The sequence below is a fragment of the Sapajus apella genome, unplaced genomic scaffold (assembly GCF_009761245.1).
Source record: "Sapajus apella isolate SASKATOON/1434 unplaced genomic scaffold, GSC_monkey_1.0 scaffold11, whole genome shotgun sequence".
NCBI lineage: Eukaryota > Metazoa > Chordata > Mammalia > Primates > Cebidae > Sapajus > Sapajus apella.
The window spans coordinates 14790276-14806636 of record NW_022436951.1 but is presented as its reverse complement, the minus strand read 5'-3'; the positions used below and the strand labels follow the sequence as shown (position 1 = coordinate 14806636).

The 16361-nt window shown below is 33.2% G+C and overlaps 1 non-coding gene across 1 annotated transcript; it reads right to left on the bottom strand.

Annotated features, from left to right (window-relative positions):
• Nucleotides 1-2017: 2017 nt before the first annotated feature.
• Nucleotides 2018-2166, bottom strand: LOC116552495. The gene has a single exon (XR_004269421.1). It is a non-coding gene; the product is annotated as a small nucleolar RNA SNORA57 (small nucleolar RNA).
• Nucleotides 2167-16361: the final 14195 nt, after the last annotated feature.

The window sequence follows — 16361 nt, the reverse complement described above, 5'->3', positions numbered from 1 at the left end:
CCTACTTTCTCAGAAATGGTTACCCTTTCTTACTCTTCTACAGGGTTTTTATGTATTTATAAAATATTAGGGTTAGAAAACAGATTAAGGAAGTAGTCTTAATGTTGATTTCTCTTTTCTTTCTGGGTAAGAATAATTCTTTAATAGCCTTAATGAATATTTTATATTATTCCTCCACTACCCTAATATGATTGCCTATTCAGGGAGTCTTTGGAATACAGAGGACAAAATGTTTTTAATCATTGCCGTGGATCATTGTGACTTAGCTTTACCACAAAACCACAAGACATCTTTTCACAACATAGTCCTCAAGTTTCCCATCCAATACTATCCTAGTTCTCCTGTTAGCTGAACTCGGTTTCTACATCTAGAATTCGTCAATTTCATGTGAAAACACCCACGTATCTTGTACTCTGTACTTATGTCCACTTTTTCTTCCTTCCAACTTCAGAAAACTCTACCTCTGCAAAGTATTGACCCATTGATTATCTCCTGTCATATATTTCCAAATTTCTCAAGGTTTTCTTGCTGTAGCATAAAGTCATGATCCAGTTTTTTTTCCATCTTAAAACAAATTTGCCTCCAACATGGGTACTTCTTTAATGACTAGCCTATCCAATTTTATTTAAGCATTGCTCTAATTGTTTTGTTTCTGGGTTTCGGCGTGCAGGGGAGGTTTACCTTGCCCCCTCCAGTGGACTCCAGGCTCTTGGTCTCTCACTCACCCAAGAATGAGAGAGGGGACCACGCCGGGTGCCGTGTGCTTATAAGTAAATATCTGACTCCAAAAACTTTTTGCAGAAAGTGATTTATTTAGGCAGAGAAAGAGAAAAAGGAGAGAGAAAAAGATGAGAAAGAAAAAGCTTCCACAAAAGTAGTGGAAGGGGACCCAAGTATGGCATGCAAAAGGGTGTTCAAGAAGGGAACTTTTAACCTGGGAGGAATTCCCACCTTCTCCAAGCCCCGGGCCTATGAAAGGAGTTCCTTTAAATTGCCTCTGGAGTGATTGATCTTTGATCCTTTCCTGAGCACGCCAAAGTTAAACAAAGACCCTTAAGTCTCCTGGATGGAGATGTGGGAGAAGGCAAGTAGGGCATGTCGCTGCGAAGTTCCTGCTCTGGAAACTACGCCCCCTTGTGGACCCAGGAAGAGAATACATTCCCTCAGCTTGCCTCGTTTTTCACTCTAACCTACTTCAATCCAGTTAACACTGAAATGACTCTGACCGCTAGTAATTTCCTAATTACTGAAATGGATTGGCTCGCTTAGTTTTCAAGCTTCTTGACCTATAAAGCATTTGTCACTGTTAATAATCTACTTTGAAAAACTTTTAATATTTTTTTTCATTGTTGCTTTTCCTACCATATCTCCTGTATTTCACCCCTCTCTGACTGTTTCTTCTATCTTTTTGGTAGCCACTATTCTTCTGTATACATACTTGGAACACAATGTGGAACAAAAACGACGAGCAATTTCCCTTGTAAGATGTAATGGAATACAAAAGATGCACACAGACTTGTCTCCCAGTACAGGATAAAGTCACAAATCTTTAGCAAAGCATATGACATTTGGCCTTACCTTTTCCATAGCTTACATCTTCTCGCACTTCAAATAACAACATCGTAAGTTCAACTGTTATTAAAATCTTCAGTGAATATTCATTTCTTGAAGTTTTAATATTTATTTCCTTTACATTAATTTGGATTATTTATCCACTTTTAAAATCTTGGCCCAGTACATTTACATTCTACTCACCTTCTAACCACTGCATCTTCCATGGAAAAATCTGATACCCTGTTGATCCGACAAGTTACACATTCTGTGCTATGCATATGAATCGCTCCTTAACTATTGGAAAAATCTAATATCCTAAAAATCGACCCCAGATAGCCTATATACAATGATTAGAGGCTGTTATATAGAGTAAATCATCATCATTTTATTCTCCATGATATAAAATCCAGTTCTACTTTGGTACAATTTTTTTTTCTTTTCTTTTTTTTCTGTCCTTCTTTCCCTGTGTCTTGTTGCTTGAGGATAGAACCAGAGGATGGGAAACTACTGGCACCGAAGACAGGATGCCGAGGAGGGCAGAGCCCTTTCCCTCTTCCTCTGTACATTACAGGGAGTGGAACCACAAGCCCAGTCCCTGCCAAGAAAAGGAGGGTTGGTACAATTTTTAACAGCCTGTAATCATTGTATACTTCTTTTTTAGTTTGTTAAATAATTCTCGTAAAAAAAATTAGAGCAGAGAAAACAGTTTTTTCACACTTCTCCCTCAAACATGCACGTGTGCACACATACACACACACGTTTCTGCTATTAATATCTTCAGATTATGACAAAATACTGATGCATTATTGCTAATAAAAATTCATAGTTTACATTGAAGTTCACACTCTTATGAAATAGTTCTATGGTTTTAACAAGTGCATAATGTTGTATATCCATAATTTTAGTATTATACAGAATAGTTTCACCACCCAGACATCCCCTGTGCTTTATTCAGTCTTCCTACCCCCACTTTTTCCAGATCCCTGAAATCCACTAATATTTTCTTCCTTGCCATAATTTTGTCTTTTCCATGATGTCACACTCTTAATACACTAGGTAGCCTTTTCAAACTGGCTTCTTTCACTAGCAATATGAATTTATGTTTCCTTCATATTTTGGGGGGGTTGATAGCTCTTTTGTTTTTTTAATTGCCGAATAATATTTCATTGACTGTAGCACAATGCGTTTACCCATTCACTCACTGAAAGTTATATTTGTTGTTTCTAATTTTGGGCTGTTAGAGATAAATCTGCTGTAAATATTAAAGTGAACATTTTCGTGTGGACATATGTTTTAAAATCAGCTGAGTAAATGCCAAGCATTGCTGTATTGCCTGGTAAGACTATGCTTACTTTTAAAGACATTTCTTACCAAATACTTCAAATTGTCTGCACCATTTTACATACCCACTAGAAAGGAACTAGAGCTCCTGTTGGTCTGCATATTCCCCTACAATTGGCATTGTCAGTTTTGTTCTGTCTTTAATTTTAGGCTTCTTAGAGATGTTTCGTAACATCTGATTTGTGCATTAACTTGTAATTTCCTAGTTACACATATTGTTTAACTTTTATAAATATATATTCATTTGTCATGTGCATGTCTTCTTTGGTAAAGAGTCTGTTCAGATTTTTTTCCCATTTTTTATTGGGTTGTTTGTGTTTTATGATTAAATTTCAAGAAAATGTTGTATATTTAAAAATAAGTATTTTTCAGCATGTGTGTCACAAACATTTCCTCTATGTTTGTGGGTCATATCTACAGTCTCTTAACAGTGTCTTTAACAGAACAGAAATGTTTAATTTTAATAATTTTAATAAAAGTTCAACTGATCATTTTTATCTTTTATGGATGATGCCTATAGTATTGTATCTAAAAAGTTATTAACAGAAATCTGAGATTTTCTACTATGTAATCTTTTGTAAATCTATAATAAGTTTGCATTTTTACATTTAGGCCTGTGATTTGCTTTCAGTTAAGTTTTGTGAAAGTTGTGTGATCTGAGTCTAAATAATTTTTTTCTGTTTTCTTTTTGCACATGGATGCTTAGTTTATTCCAGCACTTTATTCAAAGAACTATCCTTTCTTCATTGACTTGCCTTTGCTCCTTTGCCAAAGATCAGTTGACCATATTTGTAGTGCATCCATTTTTGGCTCTATTCTCTTCTATTAGTCTACTTTTCTACTATTTTGCTAAGATTCTGCAGTCTTTGTTATTATGTGTTTATACTGCAGCAATATATTAAGTCTTCAAGTTGAATAGTTTTGGTCTTTGGACTTCTTCTTTGTTATTGTATTGGTTATTTTGGGTCTTTTGTCTTTCTATGAAAACTTTAGAATCAGTTTATCAATATTTACGAAGTAACTTGCAAAGATTTTAAATCAGATTGCAATGAACATACAGATCAAATTGGGAGAAACTGACATTTCAGCAATATTGAAATGTCATATACATGAGCATGACATGTTTCTCCATTTATTTATTGTTCATTTATTTATTCAGCTTTTCATTTTTCTCATATAGATCCTATATATATATCTTATTAGAATTACCTACATATTTCACTCTTTGTTGGTGATAATTTAAATTATCATGTGTTTTAACTTTGATACCTGTATTAGTCCATTCTCATGCTGCTGATAAAGACATATCCAAGACTGGGTAATTTATAAAGAAAAAGAGGTGTAATGAACTCACAGCTCCATGTGGCTGTGTTGACCTCACAATCATGGTGGAAGGCAAAAGGAGTGTTTGACATGGCAACAGGCAAAGAGAAAATGAGAGCCAAGCGAAAGGGGAAACCCCTAATAAAAACAACAGATCTTGAATAAGACTTACTACCATAACTGTATGGGAGAAACTGCCCCATGATTCAATTATCTCCCACTGGGTCTCTCCACAACGTGTGGGAATTATGGGAACTACAGTTAAAGATGAGATTTGAGATTTGGGTGGGGATACAGCCAAACCATATCAATATCTAATCTTCAATTCTTATATATAAGAAAACAACTTTATTTTTTATATCAACCTTGTATTCTGGAATCCTGCTATAAATTCTCATTAGTGCCACATTTGTCATTGCTTTTGTTTGTGATTTATTGGGATTTTCTACATAGGTAAACATATCATCTATGAACACTGGCAGCTTTATATTTTTTTTTTCCCAATATGTATAACTTTTATTTTCTTTATTTGTCTCATCACATTAGCTAGAATTTCCAGAAGGCCATTGAATGGAGTGGTTAGAGAGAACATCCTTTTTGCTCCCATTCTCAAGGGAAAGGCACCTAGTTTCTAACCATTAAGTATGACCATAGCAGTAGTTTGTTTTGTTTTGTTTTGTTTTTGTAGATGTTTATAATCAAGTATTAGAAGTTCTCTTTATTCCTAATTGGCTGAAGATTTCTTTTCTTATAAATGGGCTTAGAGTTTTTTAATTGCTGTTTCTGTGTTGATATTATCATATTTTCTTCATATTTAGCTTGCTGATATGATTGATAACATTAATTGATTTTTGACTGATGGCAATAGCTTTGCATACATGGATTATATCCTGTTTGGTTGTAGTGTATGACCATTTTTATACGTTGCTGGATTCTATTTGCAAATATTTTTAAGAATTGTTGCATCTGTGTTAATGAGAAATGTTGCTCTATAATTTTCCATTTCTGTAATGTCTTTGTCTGGTTTGGGCATTGGGCTGATGATATCTTCAAAGGATGAGTGACAATATGTTTCCCCTCTTTTTATTTTCTGATAAAGTGTGAAGATAATTGGGATGATTTATTTTATTTTATTTTAGAGATGAGGTCTTGCTTTGTTGCCCAGCCTTGACTTGAACTCCTGAGTTCAAGGGATCCTCCTGCCCTGGCCTTCTGAAGTGCTGCCATAACAGGTATAAGCCACCACACAAGGCAGAATGATTTATTTTTAAATGCTTGTTTGAATTCACAAGTAAAATTATTTGGATCTGGAGCTCTATTTTGTACAAGTTTACTATTAATTGATTTGATTTAATGAATAGATACATTCTTATTCAGATTATCATTCTGTGTATTTATCCTTTGTAAGATTATGTATCATTGTATGAGTTTTGGTACTTTGTGTCTTGCAAAATATCAGTCTCTTTTAGTTATCAAGTGTAAGGGCATAAAATTGTTCATAATATTCTTCATTGTGCTTTTTATGTCGTTGTATCAAAATACTAATTGATTTTGAAATTGTGATATTATTAGTAATTTGTGCTTTTTTTCACTTGGTTAGCAAAGATACCAAAATTTTTTCTCTTTTCTAATAATCAGCTTTTTGTTTTGTTGACTTCATCTATGGATCTCTTTTCAAATTCATTGATTACTACTGCTATATTTGTTTATTTTCTTCTGCTGGCTGTAGACTTATATTTCTGTTCTTTCTCTTGTTAATGTAGAAGCTTAGATTATTTATTTTAGATCTTTTATTTCATACATGCATTTATGCTATAAATTTTCTTCTCAGTATTGGTTTAACTGCATCCCACAAATTTTGACAAGTTGCATTTTTATCTTTAGTTCAAAATTTTGTTTTTTTGTTTTTTTAATAGTTTCATCTTTTAGATTCAAGTGGTACATATGCAAATATGTTACATGGGTATATTGCATAATGCTAAGGTTTGGGGTACAGATAATATCACCCAGGTAGTGACTATAACACTCAAAATATAGTTTTACAATGCAGTGGTCTCCTCCTTACTTATCTCTACTAGTAATCCTCAGTGTCTGTTATTATGTCTATGCATACTCAGACTTTAGCTCCCACATATAAGTAAGGACAGGAGATATTTGGTTATCTGTGGTGTGTTAATTCACTTAGAATAATGGCCTCCAGCTGCGTCCGTATTCCTGCAAAGAGCATTATTATTTTTTCTTTTTTTTTATGGCTAAATAGTATTCCATTGTCTATATTTACCACACCAATCCATGTTTAATAGGCACTCATGTTAATTCCATATTATGTTATTTTAAAGAATGCTGAGATGAACATAAGAGAGAATGTGTCTTTTCCATAGAAAGAATTATATTTCTCTGGAAATGGAATTGGTGGGTCAAATCATAGCCCTTTTTAAAATTCTTATGAGAACTCTCCAAACTGACTTCCACAGTGGATGAACTAATTTACATTTCCACCAACGGTGTATATGCATTCCTTTTTCTCTGCAACCTTGCCAGCAGATTATTATTTTTCATCTTTTTAAAAATATTTTTGTCTGTTATTTTTTGACTTTTTAACAATAGCCATTCTGACTGGTGTTAGATGACATCTCATTGTGGTTTTGATTTGCATTTCTCTGATGATTAGTTATGCTGAATTGCTGAACATTTTTTCATATATTTGGTGAGGACTTTTTTGGTTAGCCATTTGTCTGTCTTCCTTATGGAAGTTTCTGTTGATGTCATTTACTCATTTTTTAAGTTGGTTGTTTCTTGCATGCTGAATTAAGTTTCTTAGATTCTGTGTATTAGACCTTTCTTGAATTCATAGTTTGTGAATATGTTCTTCAAATCTGTAGGTTGTCTGTTTACTCTTTTGATGGCTTCTTTTGCTGTGCAGAAGCTTCTCAATTTTTGTTTTTGCTGTAATTGCTTTTGAAGACTTATCCAAAAATTATTTGCTGAGGCCAATGTTAAGAAGGATGCTGTCTAAGTTTTCTTATAGGATTTTTTGTAGTTTGATGTCTTATATTTAAACCTTGAATTCTTATTGAGTTAATTTTTGTATATAGTGAAAGCTAGGGGTCCGGTTTCATTCTTCTACATATGGCTAGCCAGCTATTCCTAGGGAGCCATTTGAATAGGGAGTTCTTTTCCCATTGCTTTATTTTGTCAGTTTTGTCGAAGATCAGAGAGTTATAAGTGCATGTTAGTCTGTTTTCACATTGCTATAATTGATTCACAGTTCGGCAGGCTGTACAGAAAGTAAGGATGGGGAGGCCTCAGGAAACTTACAATCATGGCAGATGATGAAGAGGGAGGAGACACGCCCTGCATGGCTGGAACAGGAGAGAGATGTAATTGCTTGGGATAGGCCTTTCAGTACTTTGTTGAATATCAGTTGTGAGAGTGGGCATCCTTATCTTGTTCCAGTTCTCAAGCAGAATGGTTCCAGAATTTGCCCATTCAGTGTGATGTTGGCTGTGGGTTTGTCATAGATGGCCTTTATTATTTATATATATATTCTTCTGATGCCTAGTCTGTTGAAGGTTTTTATCATGAAGGGATAGTGGATTTATTAAAACATTTTTCTTTGTCTATTGAGATGTTCATATTGTTTTTGCTTTTAATTCTGTTTATGGAGTAAATCACATTTAGTGATTTACATATATTGAACCAGCTTTGCATCCTAGGAATAAAATCTACTTACTTGATCATGGTGTACTAACTTTCTGATATGCTGCTACAGTCAGTGTGATATTCACTGATGAGTTTTATGTCTATGTTTATCAGGATTATTTGCCTAAAATTTCATTTTTTCATTATGTTTCTGCCAGATTTGGTATCAGGCTGACACTGGCTTCATAGAATGGGTTAGGGAGCAGTCCCGCCTCCTAGAATTTGTGGAATAGTTTCAGTAAGATTAATATTCATTCTTTTTATGTCGGTAGAAGTTGATTGTGAATTCACCTGGCTCGGGGATTTTTGTGGTTGGTAGGGTTTTTTTAATTACCAATTCAATTTTGGAACTTATTAGTCCATCCGGGTTTTTACTTTCTTCTTGATTTAATCCTGAGAGGATGTTTGTGTCCAAGAATTTATATATTTCCTCTAGATTTTCTAACTTCTTTGCATAGAGTTTTTCATAATAGTCTCTTAGGGTTCTTTGTATTTGGTGGACTGATTATAATGCCATCTTTGTCTTTTCTGATTGTACTTACTTGGACCTTCTGTTTTTCTTTTTCTTTGTTAGCTAGAGGTTTATCAATCTTGTTTAATCTTTTGAACACCCAACTCTTGGCTTTGTTGATCTTTTTTATGAATTTTTGCATCACAATTTTCTTCAGTTCTCATCTAATTTTAGTTATTTCTTTCCTTCTGCTAGCTTTGGGGTGGAGTTGTTTCTTTTTCTGTAGTTCCTCTAGGTGCAGTGTTAGATTGTTAATTTGACATCTTTCTAACTTTCTCATGAAGGCAATTAGCACTATAAACTTTTAATAGCTTTAGCTGTATCTGAAACATTTTGGTAAGCTATGTTCCTATTTTTATTAATTTCTAAGAATTTTTTGATTCTGCCCTAATTTTATAGTTCATCCAGGAGTTATTTAGAGCAAGTTTTAAAATTTCCATATATTTGTATATTTTAAAGAGATCTTCTTGATACTGACTTTTATTTTTAAGGCAGTGTGGTCCAAGAAGATGCTGGGCATGATTTTATTTTTTTTAGTTTACTGAGACTTACTTTTATGACAAAACATGATAGCAGACTATGTTCCATGTGAATATGAGAAGAAAGTATATTTTGTAGTTCTCAGATATAGTATTCTGTACATGTCTATTAGGTCCAATTGGTTGAGTGTCAAATTTAGTCCATAATTTCTTTGTTAGTTTTTACCATTGATAATCTGTCTAATACTGTATGGAAGGTTTTAAGTCTTCCACTAGTATTGTGAGGCTATATCTGTTTGTAGGTTAATAGGGACTTATTTTATGAATCTGGTTGTTTCAATATTGAGTTCATATATATTTAGCATAATTAAGTATTCTTTTGTAATTGAACCCTTTATTATTAGTAATTCCCTTCTTCTCCTTCTTAATTGTTGTTGGTTTAAATTCTGTTGTATCCGATATAAAAATAGTGGCACCTGATCTTTTAAATATTTGTTTGCATTTAGATTATTCTCCATCTTTTTATTTTGAGGCTGTGGGTGTTGTTATGTGTAAGATGGGTCTCTTAAAGACAGTGAACAAATGGCTCTTGTGTTTTTATCCATCGTGACACTCTGTGCCTTTTGAGTGGGGTGTTTAGCCCATTTACATTCAAGTTTAGTATTGGTATGTGTGATTTTGATTCTGTCATTGTGTTGTTAACTTTGTTGTTATGTAGACTTGTTTGATTATAATGCCTGTCTGCAAATAGTCTCCCACTATTATTGCAAAGTTAAATCACTTTGTAGGTCAAGGAGGACAGATTTTATGAATCTGGTTGTTCTAATCTTGGGTATATATATATTTCAATTCTAAGTGAGATATTCAGCCCATTTACATTCAAGATTAGTATTGGTATGTTGATTTTGATTTCATCATTTGTCATTACCAGGTTGTTATGTAGACTTGCTTGCTTATGGTGCCTGCCTTCTATGTGCTTAACAGTGTTTTTATGGTAGCAGGTGTCATTTTTTTCGGTTTTTATGTTTAGTACTCCTTTAAGGACCTCTTGTAAGACTAACCTAGTTGTAACAAATTCCATCAGAATTTGCTTCTCTGAGAAAAAAAAATATTTCTTTTTCACGTATGAAGCTTAGATTAATGAGATATCAAAATCTTTGTTGAAATTTTTTTTTTTATTTAATGATTCAGAAAATAGGACCCCAGTCTCTTCTGGCTTGTAAGGTTTCTGCTGAGAGGTCCATTGCTAGCCTGATCAGGTTTCTTTTGTACATTATTTGACCTTTCTTCCTAGCTGTCTTTAAGATTTGTTTTTAGCATTGAACTTGGTACATCTGATGACTACGTTTTTCAGGGATGGTTTTCTTGTATAAAGTCTTGCCAGAGTTCTCTCTATTTCTTTGAATTTGCATGTCAGCCTCTCTAATGATATTAGAAATTTTTTTATGGATTATATCCTAAAATATCATTTTTTAAAATTTATTACTCTCCTTCTTCCTCAGGAACATCAATAAATCATAGGTTTGATCTCTTTACATAATCTCTACTTCTTGGAGATTTTATCAATTTTAAAAATATTTTTTTCTTTATTTTTATATGATTGAGTTGACTTGAAGGATTGATCTTTAAGTGCTAAGATTTTTTTTTTCAGCTTGGTCTATTCTGATATAAACTCTTTTATGAAGTTCTTGTAGTGCATATTTCAATACTAGAATTTCAGTTTTGTTCTTTTTTAAAATGGCTATGTCATCCTTCAGCTCCTGCAATATTTTACAGAATTATTTATATTTCTTAGATTGGGTTTTAACTGCTTCCAGAATCTTGATGATCTTCCTTGCCATCCAGATTCTGCGTTCTATATCTGTCATTTCATTAATTTCACTCTGATTAAGAACCGTTGCTGAGGAGCTAGTGGGCTTGTTTAGAGGCTGGGGGACACTCTGGTTCTTTGAATTCCCAGTTTTTGCACTGATTGTTTTCTCATCTGAGAGGGCTTGTTTGTCTTTACAGATGGTGTAAATAAAATATAGTCAATTGGCTTCATTGTTAGACGCTTTCATATGGCCAAGGCTATGTACAAGATCTTTATTTTTGACTAATCTGTTGCCCTTCGTTTCCTAGAGATATATATTAATTTGGATTTCAATACAGTAGATGCTCCTTAAGAGTAGTGGCTGGCATTGTCTCTTACTAAGCCACACACCTGTTTTTGTATTTCCACATGTTCACAACCATCCTCCTTTCCCTAGGAGCCATTCAGGACCAGGAAATATTCCTAGCATTTGGCATATCTGTGCAGGTAATCCAGCTTCCTCTCTCTTCAGCCTCAGTCTCTGTGCTGCCTCACTATTGACACTTGGTGTTTTATCTCCAAAGATATGCTTAAAGTATGCTTGTTTACTCAATATTTTGTTATTTTTCAGTGGAAGCAGCATTTCCTGGCTGCATCTAGTTAGCTATCTTTGCCCTAATTTTTCAGTACTCATTTTTAAAAGTTCAAATGGGGCAAGACATTTCCTGGATTGCAGGGTAACTCAGCATCCTTCCTTCAGAAATCCCAGTATACCTGTAGCACACAGGATGACAGAGAATGTGACAGAGCTATGCCAGAACTCCTAAAGTTGGTGAGACAGAGCAGTAGAGATGGACCAAAATATTGTTTTTAATTTTTCATGAGACTTCGATGATCCATGTGTTATTTAGAAGTGTGTTGTTTAATCCAATATCATGAGGTTCTCCTGCTATCTTTCTATGATTGAGTTCTGGTTTAATTGCACTATGGTCTGTTAGTAGATTCACTGTGCACAGGTTACTATTTTAACCCACTTCGTCTCATCTTGAATTGCACTTTTACTACTTGCCTGAGTCCAGTAAGACAGAAATTGTAGAACATGAGTTTATTATTTACACATAGAGAATAAGAGACAACAGAAGTCTAGCATTCAGGAGAAGCCATTCCCTCAAGTTTCAGGAAAGCTGCTCAGGGCAGGTGGAATTGTGTCTGCATATGTTTCACCTGCACTACAGCTGAAGGAACCTAGAAAGCTGTGTACCCTGGGTTTTATAATCTGGAGGGCACTGGACACCCTGGACTAAAACACTGAAGAATATGTTCTTTCTAAAAGGGACTGGAACAGAGCTTGACCTATTCTGGCTAGTTCTTTCTTATCTCAGGATATTGCATTGTTAGCATTATTCCTCAGTTATTCTTGAGAACTACAAATAAGAATAGGAAAAGATAGAAATATGTCAGTATCAGGCCACCTAGAAAATTGTCCTGAATTGTCTGTGACCATACTTTGTATGATTTTTATTATTTAAATTTGTCTGAATGTGTTACATGGCCCAGAATTTGGTCTATCTTAGTGAATGTCTTATGTTGCAAAGAATGTGTTCTACTATTTTGGATAAAGTATTTTATAAATGTCAATTAGATTCAGTTGACTGCTCCTGCTGTTCAGTTTACCTATTTTCATACAGTTTCTGCTGCTGAATTGTCAGTTACTGAAAGAAGAGTGTTCGAGCCCCCAAATATAGTAATATATTTGTCTATTTTTTTTTTTTACTTTCTTTTTTTTTCCCATTTATTCATTTTATTGCATTTTAGGTTTTGGGGTACATGTGAAGAACACGCAAAATTGTTGCATAGGTACACAAGTGGCAGTGTGATTTGTCTATTTTTTTTTAAGTTCTATCAGGTTTTGCTTTACATTTCTTGATGCCCTATTATTAAGTATATACATAATAAAGATGGTTATATCTTCTTGAAGAATTTACCTGTTAATAATTATGCAATGCTCCTTTTGTCCTGTCTTTTTCTGAAATCTGCTTTTTCTGAAAATAATATAGCTTCTCAAGCTTTCTTTTATAAATATTAGCATGATACAACTGTTTTTACCATATATGAGATTGGAAAGCTAAATGGCACATAAGTGTATTACCTGTTCTTCCCTGTAGGTAAAATTAAGTTCTGGTAAAGTGGTTTTCTGTTGGAGAAAAGACCTCTGGAAATATTTTATAATCCTGCTTCTTCTCCCACTGTATACTACACACACACACACACACACACACACACACACACACACACGCACACACACAGACATATACATACACACACACAATCATTTTTACTCTTCCTGGTACTATGCTAGTATGCTGATGGGGTAGCTTGAGGTAAAACCAAAAGAAATATTTTCCCACTCACCCACAAGGCTGTGCCCCACTAGAGTTTCTCTAATTGTTGGCCTATGTTCAGCCTCAATGTTTTTACACTATTAGCATTTAAATATATTTTACAGTTTATGACTCCACCAGCTTCTGTTTGAAGTAAATAGATCTTGGCGTAACTTTTATATTCACCTTTCTCTCCAGATTTCAGGATTGTGGTCTGCCCTGCAGGTCAACTTTCTGATGAGTCCCACAGATTTTGTTTTTGTTTTTGTTTTGTATTACTTTTTTAGTTTTTTTGTGTGTGTTATAAAAATGGAAGTGATGACTTCCAATCTCATTACATGTTGGTAATGTAACTTGAAATTCAGCACACTGTCCTATTCTGAAGAAACACATCACATTATTCATATTTAATGTGCAAGAACTATTAACATGGACTTATGTACATACAGATTGGTCTGGAGAACATAGTCTCTATTTGGGCAAATACTTACCAGTGACAATTCTTAAGAAAGAGCACAGATTTTGCTCATCCAATAGGTCTCTCAGTCATTGAGTATATAAAGAAACAGGCAAAATAAGCATTCAGAAAGCAAACACTACAGTGGCTGTTTCATATGTGTGCTGTCATTTACTCACCTTTATCATTAAAAGAGATAATATTAGTATCCCAATGTAAGACATTGGATCAGAAAAATCAGTCAAAATGTGCAGGGGTACATAGCTCAACTAACAAGTGAACTGATATTTTAAACTAAGTTTATATAATCTCAAAGACCCTGTGCTTTCAAATAAAATGGTGCTTAGTAATTTTATTGGAATTTTAATGTAAATATGATTTCATATATAAAATTATTTGAGAAAAATTAAGCATTTGCACTGGACAATTTCCCAATCACAGAACACTGTATTTTTACTCATTTAGTTAATTGCTTCTGATATATTTGTGATTGTCTATGTGCAAAGCATATAACAAGCTCACCCTTGATTTTCTTAAGTTTGATCTCATTTGCTAAATCAAGATTATCACTGTAAGGGCTCCCATCCCCAACCAGCCTCTATCAGAAGTCTAGAGCTCCCTTTTCTTTCCATTACATTCCTCTTTACATAGGCGAACAGTATTTTCTAAAAGCAGTGCCTTAATGTTTGTGTTGTGAAGAAAAGTTGTTGAGATACTAACTTATCACCTTACCTGTCATAGTTCTTGTGTGACGTTAGTCTTTTCTTATGCAAGGATGGCCTCTGTATCTGTTTACTAAGTTTTGACTTACTTTTTATTTTTTGTCCTCCTTTAATTCAATTTTTTTTCTTTCAAACTGTCTCTACTGTAAAGAGTTAGAAATATGATATTAGTGAGCTTAATTAATATTTGGTAGATAAATGAATAAACTAGTGAAACTAGATCATATTGTATATATTTTCACATATATTTAATAAATTAATAAAGACATATGTTAATATAAAATCCTGATGTTTCTTTTTATGTTATAACTGAAACATTCAGCCAAGTTAGAAGATACGAAATATCGCTATTCAGGATTGAAATTATCATAGTAAGTCTTTTTTTCAAAATTCAAGGTAATACTTAAAAGTTAAGATAAAATAAATCTTAGGTATGGACCACTATAGAAATTGTCATCAATTGAATATGAAAATAAATATACAACGTATCTCTCTTTAAGCGTGTTAGTGGATTTTTTTTAACTTAGAAAAAGGCATTGCAGAATAGTATTATTCCACATCCTATGTATATTACATATAGATGTGTGTGTATTTATGTGTGGGGTCTGTGTGTGTGTGTGTGCGCGTGCGCGCATGTGTGTGTGCGCGTGCACATGCATGTAATGCGGCATGACCACTAAAGAAAAATAGTGTATATCAATGCAAATCATGTTGATTTATTGCTAACTAATTGGCAGCTTTTAGATGGATAGGGCTATAAATGTTTATAAACATTGGATTCCACATAAGACATTTTTTCAGGGAGCTGTTTCATGTTAATAAGGTTTATATTTTTGAATCTGCAATACCCTAAAGAGATACAAAGCAATAATGCTTTCATCAAAGCATAATGTAGAGCAGTTCATTCAGATAACTTAGTGTAAGGGGCTTTCTCCATATATACAATGTTGGAAAGAGCAAATAAAATAAATTAAACCTGAACAGAACACCAATTGTGCATGTTATGCATATTGATATAAGTGCAGTGACATAATAAAACTGAATTATTATAGCAGTGTTATGCATTAGAATACATTTATGTATAAGAATACCATATACAAAGGGCAGTGGTTTTATATTGCAAATATATGTTTTAGCCTTTGCCTTTCTAGTTACTGAATCTGTGCCTTAAGGTATATCACATAAATTCTAAGAGACTCAATTTTCTTTATCTATAACTAATCATAGAATATATTTATGATTTAGTTCTCTTTTTCTAGATAGTATTTTAAATGGAAGTATTTTACATGTAGAAATAAACCAGTAACTGTTGAAAATGCTGAGTCCAGTTAAAGAGAAAATTTAATGCAGAACTCAGGTGTACTCAAAACTGAGAAAATTAAAATAATGGCAGTCAATTAGGTTTTCAACAGAAACATTGTAGAAAGAAAAGAGTAGAGTGCTAAGGGCAAAACTTGAAAACATTTATCTGTTCTTTCTTCTCTTGAAATGTTGACTTATATATCCGAATCTTACTGACCATACCAATAAAAATACTAAACAGCTATGAAAAATATTGATTTACAATAGAATCCCAAGAGTTAAAGCATATTAAAATTAATGGAAACTTTCTATGAACCATTTAGAAATTAAATTCTAGTCAGTTTCTGTGATCATGATTATGTGATTGTGATCATTAGCATTCTATTATCTCTAATTATTTAAATAACTTAGTGGTAAGGATCCAAATATTTTATCTTGATTTTCAGTTTTATTTCATATGTTATTTATTAATATCGAATTCCAATTATTTTTAGGAAAGATAAAAAGCAAATGAATAAACCCAAATATACATTTAATTGATATTAAGATATATTATGGTAGGTATGGATCATATATGCTGAAATTGCATAAATTATTTTTTGCCATCATATAATAACTAACGTATATTCAATACTTAATAAATTCAATATGTTAAATAATTTTCAATGCATATAAGTTAAGGCTCATAAACATGTTTGATGTTAGTGTTATTATTTTAAGTTTATGGTCTTACCTAAGAAGTTAGAGACTAAGTTCCTTATACATGATCACACTGTCACTAACTTAGAAAGGCTTTA